Source organism: Chiloscyllium plagiosum, chromosome 4 (assembly GCF_004010195.1).
Source record: "Chiloscyllium plagiosum isolate BGI_BamShark_2017 chromosome 4, ASM401019v2, whole genome shotgun sequence".
In the NCBI taxonomy this organism is placed as follows: domain Eukaryota; kingdom Metazoa; phylum Chordata; class Chondrichthyes; order Orectolobiformes; family Hemiscylliidae; genus Chiloscyllium; species Chiloscyllium plagiosum.
In genome coordinates, this window is record NC_057713.1 from 103,142,885 (window position 1) to 103,150,718 (window position 7,834).

Genomic DNA, 7,834 nt, shown 5'->3' on the forward strand with positions numbered 1-7,834 from the left:
TCAGTCTCCCATGGGAAACCTTATCAAACGCCTTACAGAAGTCCATATACTGCTCTGCCCTCAATCTTCTTTGTTACTTCTCAAAAAACTCAACCAAGTTTGTGAGACATGATTTCCCATGCACAAAGCCATGTTGACTATCCCTAATCAGTCCTTGCCTTTCCAAATACATGTATATCCTGTCCCTCAGGATTCCCTCCAACAACTTGCCCACCACTGAGGTCAGGCTCACCGGTCTATAGTTCCCTGGCTTGTCTTTACCGCCCTTCTTAAACAGTGGCACCACTTTTGCCAACCTCTAGTCTTCTGGCACCTCACCTGTGACTATCAATGATACAAATATCTCAGCAAGAGACCCAGCAATCACTTCTCTAGCTTCCCACAGAGCTCTCTGATTTGGATAAATGACTACAGGGTATTTTTTTCTCTAAACTTGCTGAGTGCAGTAATTTAAATGAAATGGCAAAGTGAGCACAGAGTGTTGTAAAGCAACTTTGATACATGGAATTGACAATACTGTGGCAGTTGGACTTCAGTATTAATAGGTATGAGGTCATGCAGTTTGTGCCTATGAATGATAGATCAGTGCTTTTTCTAAATACTCCTTAAACAGTACTTTTCAAACCTGTAACCTCTCCCATCTAGAAGGAAAAGAGCCACAGATACTGAGAATACGGCTACCTGCATGTTCCCCTTCAAGACTCAACTTTCTGACTGTTACTTCATTGTTGCTAGGTCAAAATCTTCAAACTCTCTCTCCTATAGCACTGTGGATGTATCTCGTCATATATGCAGCGGTTCAACAAGGCAGATCACCAACACCTTCTCCTCATTGAGTACAAGACTTGGCAGGTAATGCTACATTTGGAATACTGCATTCGGTTCTGGTCGCCACATTACCAAAAGGATGTGGATGCTTTGGAGAGGGTGCAGAGGAGGTTCACCAGTATGTTGCCTGGTATGGAGGGTGCTAGCAATGAGGAGAGGTTGAATAGATTAGGATTATTTTCATTGAAAAGGGGGAGGTTGAGAGGGGACCTGATTGAGGCCTACAAAATCAGAGGAGGTGTAGACAGGGTGGATAGCAAGAAACTTTTTCCCAGAATGGAGGATTCAATTACCAGTGGTCACGAGTTCAAAGTGAGAGGGGAAAGTTTTGCAGAGAGTGGTGGGTGCCTGGAATGCGTTGCCAGTGGAGGTGGCAGGGGCGGGAACAATAGTGTGATTTAAGATGTGTCTAGACGGATGCATGAATGGGCAGGGAGCAAAGGGATACAGATCCTTAGAAAATAAGTAGCAGATTTAGATAGAGGCTATGGATCAGCGCAGGCTTGGAGGGCCGAAGGGCCTATTCTTGTGCTGTAATGTTCTTTGTTGTTTGTTCAAGGCAATTAGGGATCGGTAACAAGTGCTAGCCTAATCATTGACCTTTGTATCTGTGAATGATTAAAAATGGTTAGAAACCAGAAACTGCACCAAGAAACCATGGATGAGCAAAGAGATTTAAAGCATATACGGAAATCACAAAACTACTGGACAGGTACCAAAAATATTTATATGGTTAATGGAATTTTAATGTTTATTTCAAGGAGCTGAAATACACAAAAGTGGAAGTTAGACAACAGTGTATAGGACTCCGGTAATATCACATCCAAAGTGCTGCATTAAATACTCAGGAAGAGTATTATACTCCTGGAAAAAGTGCATCCGAAGAAAATCTTAAAAAAGGTAAATTGAGCAAGTAGATTGCTCAGTCTCGGCATTTATTCTTTTAACTAAGGAAAATCAAGGGAAATATTATTGAAGTTTTTCAAAGAAATAAAGAGTTTGATGGGGTACAACAAGGAAACCTATTTCCACTGGTGGGCGAATCCAATTCAAGACAACATAGTGAGTAACATTCACACCGCTTTAATGTCAGGCACAACCATTCTTATGAGCCTTACAGCAATCATTGACTGGCAAAGAAAGGTATCCCCTAATCATTCCAATGTCAGGTCATAGTTTTACTTTTTAAAACCTTTCCTGGAAATGTCAACTATTATTTAAATAAAGACTCCAAAACGTAGATGTGGATGTTCTTGTGCATGACATGCAAAATGTTAGCATGATGGTGCAGCAGGTAATTAAGAAGGCAAGTAGAATTTTGGCCTTTATTGTTAGAGGGCTGGAGTTTAAAAATATAGAAGCCTTGTTACAATTGTACAGGGTGTTGTTAATGCCACATTTTGTGTATTGTGTACAGTTTTAGTTTTTGTGTTGATGAAAGGAAATTGTGGATCCAAAATCTAAGTTCTTAGAAGTCAATTCACCACAGAGCCCTCCACTTTCCAAAAATTTCTAGTTTCACTTGGGGTTTAAGAAAATATCTCAAGACAAGCTTTTTGTCAAGTTCTCATGCCAGCACACTATCTGCAGTAAGATGAAATCTAACCATCTTCTTTTAATGACATTTAACAATATGACCATCAGTATGACCATTGACCAGAAATGTAACAAGAGCACCTACAAGATCAGGTAATCCGAGAGTTCATAATTTTTTTTGCTGCCCTCCTCAGCATTGATTATCTCTCCTAAATTTAGTATAATCTGCCAAATTAAAAATTATGTTTATTTATTCCAAAGTACAAATTGTTAATGTGAATGATAGACCACAATGTTCGTCACTTCTATTAAGCAATTAGTTTTAAGATGAATCAGTCAAGTTCAAAATGGAGGGACCAGTTCTCTGCAAGCAAAAGGCATATGCTGAAACCTTGCACATTTTTTGATTTGCACAGGAACCTGAGGAAGAGATAGTTCCCGGTACCTTTCTCCATGACAATGCATTCACAAATAAAACTCTATTTGCCAACTATTCTGAATCCTCTTCTATTGTGTATATTGTTGTAATTGTTTGAATTTTGGCATTATTGTACTTGCCACAAAAATATCAGACAAATAGATTTGGCAACATGTCTCACTTTTCAGCAGTATTTAAATATGCAACTTAAGTGTGTAAAGTTATGGGTCATTCATGATATAGTTTAATGGTGAAACAGGCTCCAGGGACTATGTGGTTACCCTTTTCAATCTTAAATATCTTAAGCAACCAGTTCAGAGATGTTAGGATACATCTCTGAAGTAGCTGGGAGTTGAACTCAGGCCTCCTAGCCCAGAGGCAGTGAACCCACCATTGTGCCACAAGAGTCCCTAACTTCTTGTTCCCAACTGATTAATGTAAAAGAGTGTTAGGCTTTAGTTTTAATTAGCTCAATTTGTGAAACCCTGTAGGATATTGAACAAGAGGCAATTCTTGATCCCTGTGCAGGGATATTCCCTATGAAATTTTCATATGGATAGCAGAGAAGGATGGGATGAGACATGATAAGTTGAATAGCAAAACAACATTCCCACTCTAAGTCATAAGAATGGCGACTGGAATATCAGAGTATTAGAAACAGCTACATTATTGCTTTCAGAAAGCAGAAGTAAAAGCATATGTAATTCCACAATACCATGTGAGTTATGAATTATATATAGCATTGATCAAAACCACAGTAACACACACAGAACATTACACTCTAGTTATTCATGTAAGAATCTTATTTATCGGCAATGAAATCACAAGGTACTTAAAATAATTAATATCCTGGACAATATTCAATCTCAAAATATTTCTCAAAATGCAGTAATAGAATTTTAGATAACTCTTCCTACCAAAATTCTGTGCATGACGAGCTTGGTCGTAAATGCTGAAATTTGCAGAAAAAGATGTCAATGCTAAAACACGGAAGCAACTGACAAACACTCAGGAAGAGGCGGAGCAAACAATCCATTGTAAATCAAACAGTTCTTATAGGTGCTTGCAGCAATATTGCATCTGACTACAGGTTACACATAGATGTTAAACTAGAAATAGACCATTGTAGACACTGCTGGGTTAACCACAAATTTTAACACTAAAATATGCAGTTGTACCCACATGTAAAGTTTTCTGAGAAATCTCTACAATGCAGACTGCTTCAGTGACCTTAAGGTTGAATCTTGACTGTCAGCATACTTTAAGATTTTATACCATTGGGTTATATTTTCTGGTCAACACATTTGTAATAGGGCAGAGAAAAAAAATGACAGATGGAAACTGAGAATTAAATATAAAATGCTGAGAAAATAGAGGTCAGACAGAATCAGAAAAGAGAATTAGTTGGCTGTTCAAAATGATAGAAGTTAGATAGAAAGAATATTTTGAGGAGAGAATGTAACCAAAGAAGTGAAACAACAATAACATTAGTACAGTTGGGATAACTGAGCTGTGAGAGGGTTTTTTGGCAGAAAATACAATACTGTAGCATGTGCCTCCTGGCTTGTCAGGCATGTGACCTCTACCTTGAGGTGTTGACTGCAGATATCCATTTCAGGCATCCAGTTTCTGTAAAGTTACAGCCCAGACTAGAAGATCTTTTCTGAATAGTTCATAACAATGGTGTTAGCTCTTTCATAGCCAATTTTTCAGAAATTGATGGTTAAAATGTAAAGATTGTATCTTTCAGGAAGTCAAAAGAACAAGTGGCTATAGAAATAGGAAGTTCATCACAGCAAAGATTTCTGCAACAGATCCTAAGGTGGATGATGAAAAGGAGATGATAATTTCACTGGACTAGTAGTCCTGAATGCTATTCTAATGTTCTGGGGAAACAAGTTTGAATCTCACCATGAGAAATGAAGATACCTGAAATCAATAAATCAACATTATGAATTAAAAACCAGCCTGATAGTGAATATCTATCAATTGTTGTTAAAACCAGTTTGGTTTATTAATGACCTTTTAGGAAAGGAAATCAGCAATTCTTATCTGGCCTCATCTGGCCTGTGACCTCTGACCCACAGCAATGTGATTGACTCTCAACTACAAACAAAGGAATAAAACCAGATAGACCACGCAGCATTGAAAAAGGCAACGGAAATGGCAATGGCAAACACACTCTTGTCAACTCCAAAAACACCTCCCTTCCAACATCTGGTAGCTTGGGCCAAAATTGGGAGAGCTGTTCCACAGATAAGTCAAGCAATAGCCTGACAACAAGTCATACCTTACCATTCCTAAATACCATTATCACTGGTTATGGGCTGTCCCACAGGCACAGGAGAATAGCAGTATAGTGGTACATAGTTGGATAGGCGTTTCTAGAAGTCCTACTTACCTTGACATTCTGTACTTCTATGCCATCCAGTCATCAGCTGAGCACCAGAAGGTAGGGATCCACAAATATTCTTATTGTTAATAGTGGTAAAGCCTAGCACATCTGTGCAGAAAACAAGGCTGAATTATTTGTATCCATCTTCAACCAGAAATTCCAAACAGATGATCTATCTCAGTCTCCTTGAGAGGTCCACAGCAGCACAGCTATCAGCCTTAAACAAGTTCAACTCACTCCACATGCTATCAATAAATGATTAGAAGCACTGGATATTACAAAAGCGATATGCTCTGAAACATTCCAGCAGTAGTACTGAGCACTTGTGCTCCACGACCATCTAAACCTTTCCCAAAAGGCTCCAGCACAGATACAAGTGTGGCAATGTGGAAAATATCCTATATACAATAAAAAGGACAAATTCAATTTTTGTCTTTTTTTTTCTTTTTTTCTTTTCTTTTTTTTCCCCACACTACCACCTAAGTGCAGTAGTGCTTATTTTTTCCCCAGCACCCATGGTGTGTGTGTGCAGGTGTGAGACACAGTGAAAGACACAAAGTGCACGAATCTTTATTCAATTCCACCACCAGGAAGATAGGAAAACACCCAGGTGACCAGTGACAAACACTGCCCTTCACACAAGGGGGCAGTGCTGTGCGATCAAAACAGTGAAGAGGAGGGTAGGGACTCAATCAAAATAGAGTTGGAGGGAGAAATGATGCACTCCACTCCCTTCGGCACCCACCTCTCCCTGAACAACTCCAGGGTGTTGGTGGACACCGCGTGCTCCTTCTCCAAGGACACCCGGGCCCTAACTTAACCGGGGAAGAGGGGCAGGCAGTCGGCCCTAACGACCCCCTCCACGGCCCGCTGCCTGGACCTGTTGATGGCCAGTTTGGCCAGGCCCAGGAGCAGACCCACGAGGAGGTCTTCAGACCTGCCCCCCTTCCTCCGTACCGGGTGCCCAAAGACCAGGAGCGTGGGACTGAAGTGCAGCCAAAAACAGAGGAGAAGGTTTTTCAGAAAATCAAAAAGGGAGTGCAAACGCCCACACCCAATATACACGTGGTCCACGGACTCCACAGCGCCACAGAACAAGCAGTTGGGCTGGGAGTCAGTGAACCACCGTAATCTGCGGTTGCAGGGGACTGCTGCGTGCAGCACCCTCCACCCCAGATCCCCGAGAGAAAGGGGGAGGACTCCCGCGTAGAGAGCCCTCCACTGGGGATCCCCACCGCCCGGTGGCAAATGGGCACGCCAAGGCGTGTCCGGACGGTGGATGAGGGAGAAGAGGTGGACGGTATGCAGCAGCAGTCGATACAGGGCCCACCTTTTTAAGTCCCTAAAAAGGGACAAAATTAAAACTCCGGAGGCGGCTCAGGTTGTGGGGCACAGGCTCCCGCGGGAAATCCCCTGTTTATTTTTTTTTTTTTACTGTGTTTAATCCCCTGTTTATATTAGTCAGTCATGGCTTCCTGATTGGCCCAGGTTAATGATCCAAATCAAGGGTCTCATAGTAAACAAGATCCACCTAGTTCCAATCACCACATCATTCCTGCAGTCCCCAATAAACTTTTTTTCAGTTTCTTAACTGCATCAAATTCCTGCCTGAAATTGTTTCTAGTCATATTGATCTTATAGACAAGATTATACCATATGTCGTACGACAGGAAATGAATATGTTAAATATTGATGTTACTCTGACATCAGCATAGATGTGATCAGGTGTCAAAGCAGAGAAGATTGGTAACACTATTCGAGAGAGCTGTAATCAGTATAGTGTATATTGGAATATCAATTTTGCATTTATAGGGGCTAATGAGAGGAAGTGAGACTTTCTCTTATAGAAGTAAAAGATAGAGACGCAGCAGGAGCTAGATATTACAGCCTCAAAGCATACAGCACAAACATTGAAGTGGAATCATGCGACATAGGATCCATGAAAGGACAGTGATGCAGGCTTAACTCTATAGGAGTACACAGTCCACAGAAACAGCTGTAGCAACATGAAACATGGAAACAGGAGTATTCATTTTAAACTTGGTGGTATTTGGGGAGATTTCAATATCAATGAATTGAAGCCACATCAAAATCCAAGAGACAGAAAGAAAAACAAAAAAATGGAAGATTCAGGCAGACTAGAGAGAGAGCGAGAGACGAACATTTGAAAGCCTTTGAATAAACAGGGAAAAATAATCACAAGTTATTAAGAAACAAAGGTCATGGCAGTGATACACCCAGAAATACAAGACAGTATTAATGTTACATGGAAAAGAATAAAGGTATCAAGTCAATATGTTCTTATATAGAGTTAGGCCCATAGATGACAACATCCTCATGGGGCATTGTCAAAGAAAGTATGATCGATTTGAAATTCATAGCCAAAACCTGCAAAGCTGTTTTCACTCTGAGGAGGGATTTTGTGGTAGAATGGACAAGATTTAAGTAAGGATTCCAAATGCAAGGAGAAGTCAACTGAATTATTTTTAATTGACCTATGCAGGTTGGTGGGTGGTGTGGAAACAGCACACTAAAAGGCAAAAGCAAATCAAGTCTCTTAAGTGTTTGGATTGAAAAAGTGCCTGATTTCTTTTAGTCAAATACGACACTCACACTGGAATAAATGATTCCATAGGTGACACAAGCTAATGTTAGGG

The 7,834-nt window shown here is 40.5% G+C and overlaps 1 protein-coding gene across 1 annotated transcript in view; it reads right to left on the reverse strand.

Annotated features, from left to right (window-relative positions):
* LOC122549279 (probable G-protein coupled receptor 141) overlaps positions 1-3,746 on the reverse strand; it is a 19,607-nt gene extending 15,861 nt beyond the window's left edge. Inside the window, exon 1 of the mRNA XM_043688796.1 lies at positions 3,700-3,746. The gene's annotated coding sequence lies outside the window, so the exon portion shown is untranslated. The remainder of the gene's footprint in view (positions 1-3,699) is intronic.
* Between the last annotated feature and the right edge of the window lie 4,088 nt (positions 3,747-7,834).